We start from the raw sequence: 14,749 nt of genomic DNA on the forward strand, positions 1-14,749 counted from the left end.
GAAAAAAGAAAGAGCCTGCTAATATAAAAATTAGCAAGCCCAGCATATGCATGCAAGAAGCATAGTTTTTTGATTTAAATAATTTAGAGGCAGCATTAAAAAAAATTTAGATGAGACATAAGAAAGATCATACATTAAGACATGAATCTATCTACTTTTTCTAGCCAAGGCTTAGTTTGCTGGAATAAAAACATTTTGACAGGTACCAAAAAGAGGTGGCAGGAGCTGATATCCTGATAATGATGGTATACTGTGTAAGGGTATCCCAGAGCAGAGGTAAATTCTGGGACTGCACACTGACAGCCATAATAATTATTTAATCCTGCTGGAGTTAATGGGATTACTGCTACCCTTTCCTGTTTTTCCATTAGAATAACCTTGCATAACAGAGAGAGTTTGGTGGAAAATGTACATATCTTCCCAGCTCAGGCACCAGAAACCCATGAGAAGGACCCTGAAGACGAACTACACCTTAAGCAAAAAAAACAGTGCTTCCTGTTAAAAGTCAAGACACAAAAAAACTTGACGTACACCTTGTCTCAGGAAAGGTTTGACAGAACATGGCTCCGTAGTGTTCAGCAGCTCAAAACAACTGGGCCATTTGGTGCTGTGGATGGGCAGGCTACGGTGGGTCCCATTGTCACCGCACTCTCTTGCATAGTAGAGGCCACCTTGCACCACCGCCCTTGTTGACAGAATAAAAGGGAGTGGCATATCCCTGTTTTTCAAAACAGATGATCTCAACTCCTGGCACCGAGCATTTGACGTGTTTCTCACTGCCCTGCATTGAAGCAGCTCACCCCTGTGGCTGTGCTGCAGGGACTGCAGACCCTGCACCTCCACGTTACCTCAGCGAGATGCCCATCTGCTACCGCTACTGCAATTATGTAGAAAATTCAGGATTGTTCAGCAGCTGGTCCAAGGTGTGTCCCTGACAGACAGAAATACCTGGTAACCATCTGTATGAAGTCTCACATACCGTGTTAAATCAGTCCAGGGAGCAACGTGCCCCAGAAGAGCTACAGAAACCCAATGCTCAGCACGCCAAATTTGTGCGCGAGCTTTGCCATTCCTTGCAAACAGTCCCATTGGAGGTAGGGTTTGACAGGAAGACAGTCTGTGGTTCAATTGACAGGCTGAAGGTGTGTGAGAGCCAGTTGTGCCTTCCAGAAATTTAGCATAAAATCCAGAGAACAATGAATTTGTTGTCTCTATTGATTTTTGAAACAATGTAGCACCTAAGCTGTGTGTTGGCATGTTTTCAGAATGGTTTCAGCCTTTGTATAGTCCCCTTATCGGTTGCAATTGCATGGCAAAATTAACCGCTTTAGTCTCAGGCTAAGAATGCTACTTTTGTATTATGTTGATTACATTATCTTACATGCTGATAATAATCATACATGGTCTTGCTTTTTTTATACTGGTGTTTTCCAGTAAATGCACTCGTGTCATTTAAAAAAATCAATAGCTGTATTATCTTCAGATTGCCTCATGTATTGCAGCACTGTAAGAAACCAGGTGTTGGAAATACAATGTTAAGCCACCCAAAGCCACCGCAGTTAATCAGATTTAACACCTAACTGAACTAGGCTCAACCAGAGCTTTTGGTAGGAGTGGGAATAAACAATCCTGCTTAAGTAACTCTGTTGTATTATGTGAGAGCCCATTAATAGCTGCAGTTTCTATTAAAGCTGGATGTAATTCTAGAAGCCAAAGGCCCTGTTCTTGTTTAAGCATGTTTTGTACCTCGCATTTCTCTGGTACAGCAGGTCTTGGAAGGGCCTACCACTTATTTTTCTATGACCTGCAGACAGACTATTGATCATAAATGTATTTGCTTTTAATTAATATAGCATCAGGAAAAGCATATGAGAGGAGACTGCAGAGAGTACGCTCTGCTGGTTGACCTCCACAGTGATGCCATAGCACTGAGTCACTCTTTATTTATTCTCTTGAACCTGTAATGAAAAGGTGCATACTCTACCACAATTAAAGGGTTAACCTTTGTCATAGTTAGCCAGATTTCCACGACCAAACCGATGCAAAAACTTAGCTTTTGTGTTGCCTGAATAACAGAATTCCCCCAAACAACTCACACTTGAAATGGAACAAAACCCCCACCTCCGAAGCACAAGCAGAGAGCAGGCATTGGTGTGGAGGGCCGGGGGTTCCTTGAGATGGGGTGGGATTAGAGACAGACTCCCAGGGAGTCAAGGTGAGTACAGCAAGAAGAGGGGACAGGAGCTCAAGGATGTCCTACCGCATTTTACTTTAAAAGGTATGCTTTTTCCTTTGTGGCAGTGCTTGAACTTGACTTTTTTCTCTTAAAAGGAACAGCCTTTTCTTTTTTTTTGTGGCTTAGCGTAACAAAAGAACGAGCTTTTGAATGGTAGCTTGCTTTTCTTTGGCTTTCAGACAAGGGGAACGTTCCAATATCTCAGAATATATATTTTACCCATAGAAAAATGGGCTTTTTTATCCTCCTGTATCCTTTTTGATCCCTCTGCATAATTGTCTTAGGTTTCCATGCTTTTATCTTCACTCCATGAAGATATGCCCTTGGATCTTCCCAGTACATATGGTTGGGAACCTGCAACTTTGTGTACCAGGGCCGTTGTCACTGCTGGGGACATTGTAGTGGTCATAACCACTGCTTCCTGTACTGACTACACTGTTCCAGTGCTCATACTTTTAAGATCCCTGATATCAGTTCCCCCCTTCATAGGACTCATAGGCAACCCCCAGCAATTTTGCACCCCTACAGTCATGCCTTTTCCCAGAGCAAGCTGTCTGGAAGGAGACAGACCTTCCTGCAGAGAAGTTTGTCTCAGGAATTTCCAAATTCCTTCTCCTTCCTGTTACCCAGCAAATCTAACAGTCTCTCCTTTGACAGAGGCTCCTAGAAAAACACAGTCTCCGTAACTGCTGAAGGACTGATGCAGATTAAGGGGAAAAAACATGGGTTAATACATTTCCAGAACCTCTTTATTCCATAGACAATGCTGACCAGGAGCATACACAGTGGAGGGTGAAATATCCTGGGGAGATCACAGAAAAAATCCTGTTGCATAAAAACAATATGCTTCAAGAAAAACAGAAAGGCAGATAGGTGCATCTGTTATCAATCAGCTCTTCAGACAACAAGTTTAGGAGTCGTGGAGCAAAAGAAACAAGCCTTCCCTAGGGCTGAAATTCCTCCTTGGAATTTCTCAAATGTCCATGGCTGCAGAGCTGTAGTTCCCAGTCTGCCCCGTGCCTCCTTACCAGCCTGACCACCCAGCCGGGGAAACAAGCAAAATGTTGACTACCTGTCCAGAGACCATACCGGCTAGCTGGGAAAAGACACGGTTGCCTTACCAGTACATTAAGAGCTTTAGGCCATTAATTAACAATCCAACAAAGTGCTGATCAATTCCTGATCACATACGTACTAAATCACGGATTTTTTATTTGTTTGCTTTCAGTAAGGATATTTAAATTACAAAATTAACTTCCTGTGAAGTTGTCTATAGTACCAATTCAGCTTTCTCCCTGAGTGGAAACTGCAGAGTACATTACACTGAGTGCTCATATACTAATGTTAAAAGCAGTTTGTTTTGTAATGACAATGCTGACTGAATAGCAAAAGTTTCTGTAAAAACACTGGTATTTAAAGCTTGAACTCATGTCCTTGTATAACTCCCTTGTCCTTAGGGCCCTCAGTTCTGGCTCCCAGCTCCCTCCTCATTCCTAGCTGTCCCAGGTATCCATGCACCTCGTCTTTAACTCCAGGCAGCCGGATCTGCGTTGCCCTTTATTTGCCCTTCCTGACTTATTGCAGGCAACGCGGTTCCTGCCACTTGCCGCTCCAGCACTGGGCTCCCTGGCAGTTCTTGCAAGGAGAGTGGGGCCTGAAGCAATGAACTCCTGGGGGCAGGGAGAGAGGGGGAGGCAACCTCAAGGAGCATGTTCTGGCTGTATCGAGAGTGCATCCACATTAGTATGTTGGTTTGGATGATCTTTTGTTCTGCAGGTCCTTTCCTAGAGGAGTGGGTTGTCATCATGTGTGTGGCAGCAAGAGGCAGACCCCCCAGAAGAACCCTGCTTCGGTACTGTATGTTCTCTTCACTTCCAAAGTGTGTTCTTGTACTCTTGGATATTTCCAAACCCTCCCTCAGCATCTGGACTCTGACTTCAAACTGAGGAGAATTCAGTAATGAATGTAGTTAATTTGAAACTGATTATTGTTTTTAAGGTCAATAATGGGAAAACCATGAGCACGCAGCCCTCCTGAGAACACAACTCTGCAGGGATATGTTTCCCTTAACCAAACAATGCCATAGTAACTCACGGGATGTTTGCCTACACAACCTGCCAATCTACTGCCATGCTTTCCCTGTTGCTTAAAGCAGGCCTCACAAAACCTGCACTAAAAGTATGCAACAGTTACTACAGCATGCTTATTTCACTCAGAATAGGCTTAATAGGATGTGTTACTTGTGAATTTTTAAGTAAATCATCCAAATTCTCCTTGCATTTGCTGAAAAAAAAAATGTTCAATCTCTGGTTTCTGTACTTGGAAAGCACAGGCTAAGTTTCACTATCCATGCTTCAATAAAAAACAGTGTTTCCTGTAAGTGCTGCCTATCTTCCTTGATCAGCCAAGGTTTACATCATGGACAAATATGCACATTTGTATTCAGAGGATGCAGACTCAGGATGCGTCCAACCTATTTCCCTACCACAACCTCATCATCCCCCGCTTCAGGTTCCTCTGTTCCCCAGGCACCACCCTGATTCATAATCTCAAGAAAGTAAGAGATGCTTGATGATCTTGCAGACCTGCACAACAACTGTTTTCAGTGTGGATTTTCCAGCCCAATTGACTGCCCACTATCTGCTAAGCAGGCTGGTGTTGCTAACTTCTGCAGCGTGAATGCTATTTGCTTATCTGCCATCAGAGAGGCTCTCACTCTGGTGTCTCTTAATGAAGGCCAGGGCCATTTCCTCTTCAGCATACAATTTCATTTATGTGGCTTTCTTCACTCTGAATTTCTTCATCCACTGCTAGTTACCCAGAACCTGCAAGACACAATTTTACCTTCTGATATGCTTTTTTAGGCCCAGAATCATTATTCCATAGCATTAGTTTTTCCTCCTCTCCAAAATGTCATCATTCTTGTCCCATCACTAATCATCATTTTCGAAGCACTTGCTTAAGTTTCATGTATGTGAAAGATATGCAAACCATAAATGTAGAGTACATTACCTTTTACAGATCTCATGCTGATGGCAGAGAGGAAATCGTGAAGTATGGACTTTTATTTAAAAAAAAAAAAACCCAACTGTATTTTAGAAAACACAGTGCAAGGAGAACTGTGGGAAACTGATTCTGATATCTTGACACTGGATAAATTCTGCACAGAAGAGTGCAGTGCAAGTTAGCACTGGGAGACCTCCTCACATTTTGGTGTGGCTTGGCTCCAACCAGTACAACCACACTTGGTGAAGATGGGTTGTGTCGGGCTGAGCAGCTTGCTGTGAATGTACTCTGGTGTTGCAGTGTCAGCTGCTGTAGGCTGACAGCATACTTTCTCGTGTAGTCATATTTTTAAACCTTGGGTTTGTCAGTTAACTGTGCTTTGACTCGAGGTCTAGAGAACCAGCCTAGATGCAGACGTCAGTATTGCAGGCATCTAAAGTTAGATAATATGAATTCCAGTGCTAATGCTGTAAAGATGGAAGAAAGTGCTTTCAGATCAAAGTTCAGCAGGGGTCTTTGTTGCCACTTTTTAAAAATACTTTAAGAAACTTACAAATATTTTCTCTCCAGTAAGGATGCATCAATCTTTCAGTCCCTGAAACAAAGGCATGCTTTTATGCAGCTGTTTCATGCAGCGTTCATGCAAAAATCTTAGCAGTTTAAATAAATAAATTATATTTATAGAATAAATTATTCCATATATTATGATTTATTATAACATAGTTCGTAGTGTTCCTGAAACTACATAATGAAATTGTTGGTGTTGCTGCACGGGCAAGTAGTTTCTCTGCTCGCTCTTCCCAGACTGACCATATAGTTTCACTGTCACCCTTATGCTTACTCTTCCAATAGAACAAGTAGATCCTTTGGTGCACCTAGAAAATTTAATGAATCCTTGTCTAAAGTAAGTCGGGTGATTCATGCCCTAAACCTACCTGTTCTTCTACATTGACCACCAAGGGAAGCCCTGGGTGACACATCTTAGTTATCAACACCTGCACTGTATATGTAAAAGTTAAATGGGTTTCATTTCTCTGGTGGTGTCTGTAATGGCTTCAGACATTTCGTAGCAAAAATTAAACATATGACACCTTCCAAAGAGCTCAAATACATATTTTCTGAAAGCCAAGAAAGAACTTGAAAGTTCTTTGACCAAAGGAAAATATTGATCAGCCTTTTCATGAATCTTTTTGCCACAGAGCGATTAACATCTTAAAACTGTCCACAAAGTAAATGCACACAGACACAGTTGAGAAGAATACACCAAGAGGGAAAGGTGCAGGATCTGGAGCAGATAATCTTAAGCAGAGGAAGTAGGCAAAACCTGGACAGAACTTACTGAGGTTCTATATAAAGAATATTTTCTAGTTTTCTCTGTAAAATTAAATATGGAAAGCTTCTCAAACTGAAATATATCCTATTCTAGACTAAAAAATTAAACTGAGAAAACAGTAAAACTTTATCACTCTAATAGTCATGTCAAATGGCATTGTGTTAGCATGCTGCATTACATTATTTTCCTGACATAAAAAGACCTGGATACAGATAAATAAATTCTTAAATTACATGTCTAAATCTTGCCATTTCCCTTAAAAACTAGAGACTGAAGAGATAGTCTGAGTTAACTTCTTGCTCTAAAGCACAGAAAAGAAATCCAAAGTAATGTTTGTATGTGATGCTCTACAATTTGAAGAACTAATTTGAAGTTACTAACCTCTTGTATCCCCAACTATGTTGGGTGACTATGAGTCAAGAAAATTGCTACTATCTCCTACCATTGCCAATGTATGTCACCCTTACTACAAGGAACACGTTTCCTTGTTGGAGGCAAGTTTGGATATAGAGTATCCAGACCAAAAGAGTTCTTCAAGAAAAGCCTTGAACACCTTGCTGAAATATGAATTAAATAGGCCAGAAAGAGGTAGGTGGGAGAAGTTATATGTTGCAAGTACTAAGTTAAAAAACCCCAAAACAATATTATGGTTAACCTGATGGTATTGCTTAAGATGTGTGCCTTTTTTCATAACCAGGCAGCATGTATTCTGTGATTGCACACCGAATGAAACCACTAGTATGAGATACTCTGTTGATCAAATGACAAAAACGCTTCTGCACTTGCAGTTAGTAATAAAAGTTCAATGTGTGTCTTCGACAACAGTTGGCCTAGCTGGTCCATGACTTCAAAGCTGCAGTCAAAGACAGTTGTGCAATTTAGACTTTAGTATTTTGAAAACATGGAGAGAGTGGTAGAATTAAACTACTGAAGAAATATTTATGAAAAGTAAGGGCACAAAGTACACTCTGGTTTAATTGAGGACTACCGATCCATAGCAAAAAAAAAAAGGAGTGCAGTCATGAAGAACTAATATTTTTTGCCAGACCTTGTTGGATGTTATGATCAGCTCCACTTATGTACAACCCTGTGTAAAATCTTTGCCTTCCAATCTCCAAAATAGCTACATTACTTTTTGTATCATCCAAAAATATGCCCTCTGTCACAGTTTATCCTAGAGCAACTTTCAGAAATGAGTCACAACCTTTGTTTAAAGGTTTTATTTTTGAAATGCTGACACCAGCTTAGCTGTAGCACTGTCAACAGGGAATGCTACTACAGAGACTTAAATGATGCTGTCACGTAGAGTAGAATAAATTATTTCAATTGTAAACCAGCTAATTACACATTAAATCTGGTATCTCCTCCTCTTTGTTACAAGAAAGCTTTTTCCTGCTATGGATGAAATACAGCACTGTGCATAAAGCGCTATAAAGAGCCATTTTGTTTTTATCAGTATTGTTTAGTGTCTCATTTTAAGATTTGTATTTCTATTCATGTGATAGCCTCATGTTTTCTTTTGGCTTCAGTTTTGTGCTTTTTAAATTTCTTATGTACACATTGACAAATAGCCCAGAGGTCAAATCCCAATTTATTAATGTCCGAAATCTCATTATTTTTAAACAAATCTCATTAGTTTAAGACCTAACTGATGATTTTTTATGCTTAGGCTTATTAAAGTCGATAATAATATAACCAATGTAAATCCCTTCTTTATATAAATGAGCAATTAGAAACAATGTAAGCAATTACAAGCTATATAAATATTTTAATTATTTTTGTGATAAATATGATTAATTTTTCCCTGCAGAAGCTTGATTATAAATCAGTCACAATCAGGTGTCTCTGCAGAAGTGACCATTATACAGAGGAAACAGCCTGGCTTTCTTCAGTCATGTCAATAAGGAATGAACATGCCCTACCTCCAAGACAGACTAAATGAAAATAAAATGAGTATCACTCCAAACTGAACATTGGCTATACCTATGCACTCTTGGGAGAAACATGGCTTTCAGTGTTTCAGTGTTGTGTCCATGAGAATCCTTTTAGCTTTGATCATAAGCTTTGTATATAGGGTCATAAAAAAAGGGGTGCATCTTTGTTAACCATGTAAATAAAACTCCTCTGTGAGGTTGACATCCTACCCTTCCCAGGTAGGTTCCTTCAAATTTTTTTTTTTATACTGTCTAGTTTGGGTATTTGAAAAGATGGAGCTTTTGCTTTTCCTTAAAGTATAAGAAAACTTTGCATTTTTTTCTGAAGCAAATAATGTGTTTTGCCTACTGCACCTTTCTTGGTTTAGTCGCTTATCAGAAGATAATGGGGAGATGTGAACTCTCAACGATCTACATGAAGGAAATGAGACACAGAAACTTTAATAAAGACCTCTTCTGTGTTCACTCAATATTTAACTACAGATACAGCCGATGCCATAGGGCAGAATAAGGGAAGTTTAAGTGAGTCTTTTCATTTTCAGGAACACAACTGCAAAAGATCTCAAGCAGCAGTTTCTGTGTACTTTTTAATTATCCAAATGCAGGGATTGACAGAAGTTTTTAGAACACTGGAAAAAAAAACAATAAGAAACAAGCAAGATTACCCAATTGTCTTTCTTCAGCCCCCCTTTGAAGGTCACCTGTAACTAGTTTAGAATATGATTGAATAATACCATATGTTTAGTAAATTAGGTACAAACAGTAAAGGTAACTACAACTGAGCTAAAAGCATTTAAAAGTAATCTTCACAGATAAAACGAAAACATTTATGTTGTAATCCTTACATTGTGAATTACATTCATTACTGTATTCAGTGAGCTACTGTATTCAGAGGGCTACAACAGTTATAACACAATTTCACTGGGTCAAAATTGATTTGGGGAAAGATGGTAAGAGCTTCTACTCCAAAAGTAAGCAGTATTCTCAATTTCAAAAAGACAAGCTTTGATAAACAAAGGAACTGAGGATAATACAATTATTTTAAGTGAAGAGGATAAAACTAGGTGAACTTTGTGTCTCAAGAAAGCAGAAAAAGTTCTACTGAAGAGAGCTAGTTGAATAAATAACCACAAGCAAAAAGCAAAACATTTACAAAATGGCAAAGAGGATTAAGCACAAAGGAAATTTTATCTGAGGGATCAAGAAAAGGAAGGACAAAGTGAGAATTGCCAAAAATCAAGCTGAGTTAGACTTCCAGAAAGATATGAAAAGCAAACAATAAAAAAGATTCTTCATCCCCATAAACAAAAGACAATAAAGAAAGGACTGTAGTGTTATGGAATATGAAATAGAGAGAGATGGAAGATAATCTTGGCAAAAGATAAATTGCACTTTGCTATTGATTTGAAATGAATACTTTTCCTCAGTTTTTAACGACTACAATGATTGATCATGGGAGCAAAGGCAATTTAGATAATGGCAGGAGTGTATGGAAAAGCATCGTTCAGAACAAAGTTAGAGCAGAACTCTTCTCTACCCTGTTCCTGAAAAGAACTGTGAGCTCATGGGTCCACTGCCAGGTGGATGAAGAGGAGCAAATTTCACACCTATCACTGAAAAAAAAGGTGGTTAATTCCAGCAGTGGTGGTTTTATAGCCCATCACCATGACATCCAGGTATGTAGAACACACATAAACAAGTAGTAATTACAATTTAGGCCAAAACTGAAATTCACAGCCTTTTTATGTCATTCACCTTTTCCAAATGTAACTGAGTGACATTTCTATTTGCCAAGTGTTTCCTGCTGGGTATGTAAGCTAAACTTTAAGAAGCTTCAGTGATTTCATGTTTTTAATAAGACATAATAAGCACTGTCCAAGTATTAAATGTATGCTACTTCTACTATTATGATTTAACATACACAGAATTCTACAAGACTTACTTAATTGTCAAAATGTCCTTTTTTTTTCTTTTTTTTTTGTAAGCAGTTGTCATTTTTCAAGAGATTAACTGCATGGCAGTACTATACTTACAACTATCAGTCAAATCTGAACTGACTGCAGAGGAAACCATAATGGCCTCCTGAAAATGATTTCACATGAGGACAGTTCTTTGTTTTTACTTTCCTCATGCAATTTAGAAGGGCATTTGCTCATTGTAGACAAGAAATTCATTTATTCAGTAGGAACTAATCATGAGGTGTTTGCAATCAGTTTTCTCAGCTAAAAATAGCTCAAGTTACTAAAAGATCATTGCTGCTTGTTACTACAATGACACAATTTAGAATTTCTATCATGTATAATAGCCCAGATTTGCTGAGAAATTCTGTTCCATGAGTTTTGACTCACTGAACTGTGAAGTTGGCTGTGGTTGCTGTCCTCTCTGTAAGCAGAAATCTGAGAAGTGGGGCAAGCAAATCAGAATGGGAATGGAGGAGCAGAGCCAGCTTGGCAATATTAGAGATGAGTGCTTTTGTTTTTAAAGGAAGGGAAAAAATGCCTTGAAAGTTGTGCATTCTCTGTGCCTACACTGGCTCTGTAGCAACTTGCTTTTCTGTTCTTGTAATAACCATCAAAACAAGACAGCAAAAGTGCTCTTCCTCACAGCACACTAGTTTTTGCTTCTCACAGTCACATACCAGGTTTGCATAGAATTAGCCTAACATAACCTTTACATAAATATTAGCAATGAATGTTCTCCTCCACAAAAAGCAAGCACAATTCTTTGCTGCCCATTGGGTGGAGGGCTGGTAAGGGCAGCTTTATCCCATATTTGAGTCTTCATTTGTGTTGGCAATGCCTCTCATGTAAGTTGGCAGCCCTAAATTACTTTGCTGCCACAGCCCCCTATGGATCATTGCAGCAGCTCGAAATAGCTGTTCAAAGTGAGGAAACCTCTACACAAGGAATTTTCCCTAGGGAGACATTTCAAGAACTCTACAGCCCCTTTGTGCTACTGGGAAAGTGTAAAGAGACTGTGTAAGAATACAGAATTCATCATTGTCCTTTCCATACAATAAAACATTCATACTTCCTCATCTTTCTTTCTGGACTTGATTATTTGTTGACACCAAGCTTGTCCTATTCAAGAACGTGGGTAAGAGCAAAGATTGCTTCATGCTAACTCTGTAAGCTCTGTGAGCTGCAGCTGGTTTAGCAATGAAAATAGGGAGCAGCTTTGGCACCATACAGGCTTGCATCCCATTTCTGACTGCCCCAAAACATTGTTTTGGCATGCAGGAACCCTGAACCACTCTGACTTGGGCTTGGTTACACACCTAACATAAAGAAATGCAAACAGAGTTGATATAGTTACAGGAATTTTTTACGAAATAGAATTTCCTCCTGTGCACAGGGTAATGTACCTGGCCAGTTACAGCCTGTTGTGCCAGAAAATTACTACAAAGGAACCAGATCATAAACAATTTTTGGTCCTGCATCTCACAATCATATGATGATATCTGAGCCTTCCTGTCTTCCCAAGCCTTCCTTCCTCCAGATTCAAATGTCTGATTAACGTTATGAAATCATTTAAACTGCTCTAGATAAATTAGCGTAACCTCTTTGAATGGACACTTTCAAACCTGCTAGTCCTTCAGCTCCTGTTCTGCCCTTTATCTCTGGGTAATCACAGTTGTAAACATGAATTCAGCAACCATCTTTCCAACGATGACTCACAGAACCTCCCTCTAATCCACAACAATCTCCTTCTGTCCTTCCTGAAATCTCAGCCTGTCTTTCAGACAATACTTTGTTCATGTCTGGCTGTCAGTCAAGTTCAAAAAAGAGCTTTCAGTGTTTCTTTCCTTTCCCTCCTCCACCTGTTTTGTGCGTATCTGTCAGCGATCCAGTCTCTCATGAAGGCAGGCCTTCAGCATTAATATACATTTCTTTTTATGTGTTCATACCCATACTCTCTGGCTTCAAATATACTACATCACCCTGCTAATTTTCTATCACATCAGGGAAAGTACTTGTCTTTGTACTCAAATTCTTCCACTGTTTCGTATTAGTGCTGAGATCACTTCCCTCCTCGTGCCAGCTGGTGATGCTGGGCTGTACTGTCCCTTGTTAAACTCTGAAGCAAGTACCTCACATCGCTTTGTAGGTTATCCTTCACACTGAGAAGTTTCCTAAAAGTAAAAAATAATTGACTTCATCTTTTGGAATCTTGTCCTCCTCTGAAGTGTCTTAGAAACACTCTTATGGGTGATTGGTGTGCCTTAAACCCCAGAGACAACAGTCACAGCTAGTGGATTAGGCCCACTTGTACTAGTGCCTGGTAGCAGGTGAGAAGACACTGAAGTCCTGAATTGGGAAAGGCAGAGAAAGCACTAGCTGAAGGGGGCAGACGAGCACAGGCAGACCAGGAAATGCTGGAGTTTGTGTGCACATGGTCCGAGACATGTGGTGAGACCACACTACAGTCAAAGTTCAGGAAGTCAGAGTCCATAAGAGGCAGGATTCAAGACAAGTAAAAGACACATCTGGCTGAGGCCATGTCACACAGATCACTTGCAAACAGAAAGTAGGATCTAGTACCTAACTGAGACTCAATTAAATCATCAGAAGACAGGACTAGGAACTAGTATTATGGACCCAGAAACAAGGATGGGGGACTGGTCTTAAAAGTAAATGCTGGGCAGAGTCCAAAAACACTCAGCTGTAGTCACAAGCACTTCAAGCTGATAAAATCCATCGTGGCTACTGAAACATGTGGTCCTGCACTCCCTATGTGTAATTTCTTGTGCATGCCCAAGCACAACCACTTACTTACACCAACACAAGCATTTATGTAGCTAGATGTGAACTAGCTTGGGAAACTGATGATCACAAATTAAAAACTATTAACCATGATTAAAACTAAGTACTTAGCATTAAACCTGATGCAGTCCACTTATAGCCATGCAAGTGCTTGTACCGGCACAAAGAGGCAGCATGTAGGCAGAAATAAGCAGTTGAGAAAGGAAGACTGGCTTTTCATGGTAGTAAGAACTTACACAAAGTTTAGTTAAGACCCATTGAAACCACAGCACTGGAGAACATGTTTTCTGTTCCCTCCATAAGGCTGTGTTATATCGCTTTTCCCTCTATATGGTTGCATTAAGGCTGCAGTAAGGCTGCATACAGTGGCAACTAGCCACCTAGGAATGATTCACATCCAGCTGCCTCAGGAATGACTCACTGGCTCAATGAGTCACTCAGGCCCACTGCCTCTTATGTCGGCCGATACTATCTCTCACTGTCTCCTGGTAGGGACTCATTCATCTGTCCTCAGCCATCTGCTGCTGCTTGTCCTCTGGTTTGTACTGTAAGCTCGTTGGGGCAGACAGGATTCTCTGGTCATTTGGTCTGCAGTGAGGGTTTCCTTACTATGAAGAATATAGCAATTCTGGGCCATAAGATAGAGTAGTATCGATGAAAGATGTTTTCAACGACCAGAAAGCTGGTTAGTCTGCAACAATTTGTTCTAGATATAATAAAAAAGACCGCTGGTAGTTGCATATTTACACACATACATACACCCCCTCCTCCCAGCAGGCAGTCGCCTCCCCTTCTGTATGGTGCCCGCAGACACATGCCCTCCCCAGGCACTCGCTTCTCCTGCCACACACGTGTAACTAACTTCTTACTCCTCGGTCACACACACACAGCTCCTCGAAGGGAAGGGGGGAGCGAGAATTGCGTTGGAACGCCTCGCTAAGCCTCCTCTTTGCCAGGCAGCGATGCACGCTTGAGGAGGCGCAGAGGGAAAGCAGCGTTAGGGGCAGAGGGAGCGCTGCAGCGCGGGCCCGGGAAGGGGCTTTACTCCGAGCTTGCTCTTTACTGCGCGCGTACTTGTGTCGGAGTTTGCTCCCCCGTGGTCTCTCGGCCATGTTCACCCCAGCTCCCTCTCGCACCCCCACCCCGCCCCCCCCCGCCGGATCGCTCACTACCGACCACAGGCCGCGCTTCCCCGCGACCCCCGGGGGCGGGGCGGCACGGCACGGCACGGCCCGACCCCGGGCGCTGCCCCAGCCCTGCCACCGCCCGCGCTCCCCGATCCCCACTCCCGCTCCCGGCGGGCGGGCGGACGGGCTGCAGCGGGCGTAGGCCAGAGGAACCGGCATATGCCTTGACAGGCGTCAGTGCCGTCCTATAGGAAGCAGGGAAGGGCGGGCCCGAGCGGCGGCCACCCAATGGCGAGCGCAATCCTACGTGATGCGGTTACCTGCGAGGTATAAAAGGGGCTGCGTGCGCA

At 41.4% G+C, this 14,749-nt stretch overlaps 1 long non-coding RNA gene across 1 annotated transcript; it reads left to right on the top strand.

Annotated features, from left to right (window-relative positions):
- The first annotated feature begins 371 nt into the window (after positions 1–371).
- On the top strand, positions 372–11,546 carry LOC114014017 (uncharacterized). Its single transcript, XR_003557348.2, has 2 exons — positions 372–4,088; positions 8,386–11,546. It is a non-coding gene; the product is annotated as an uncharacterized LOC114014017 (long non-coding RNA).
- Positions 11,547–14,749: the final 3,203 nt, after the last annotated feature.

This window comes from Falco peregrinus, chromosome 7, assembly GCF_023634155.1.
Source record: "Falco peregrinus isolate bFalPer1 chromosome 7, bFalPer1.pri, whole genome shotgun sequence".
NCBI classification, from domain to species: domain Eukaryota; kingdom Metazoa; phylum Chordata; class Aves; order Falconiformes; family Falconidae; genus Falco; species Falco peregrinus.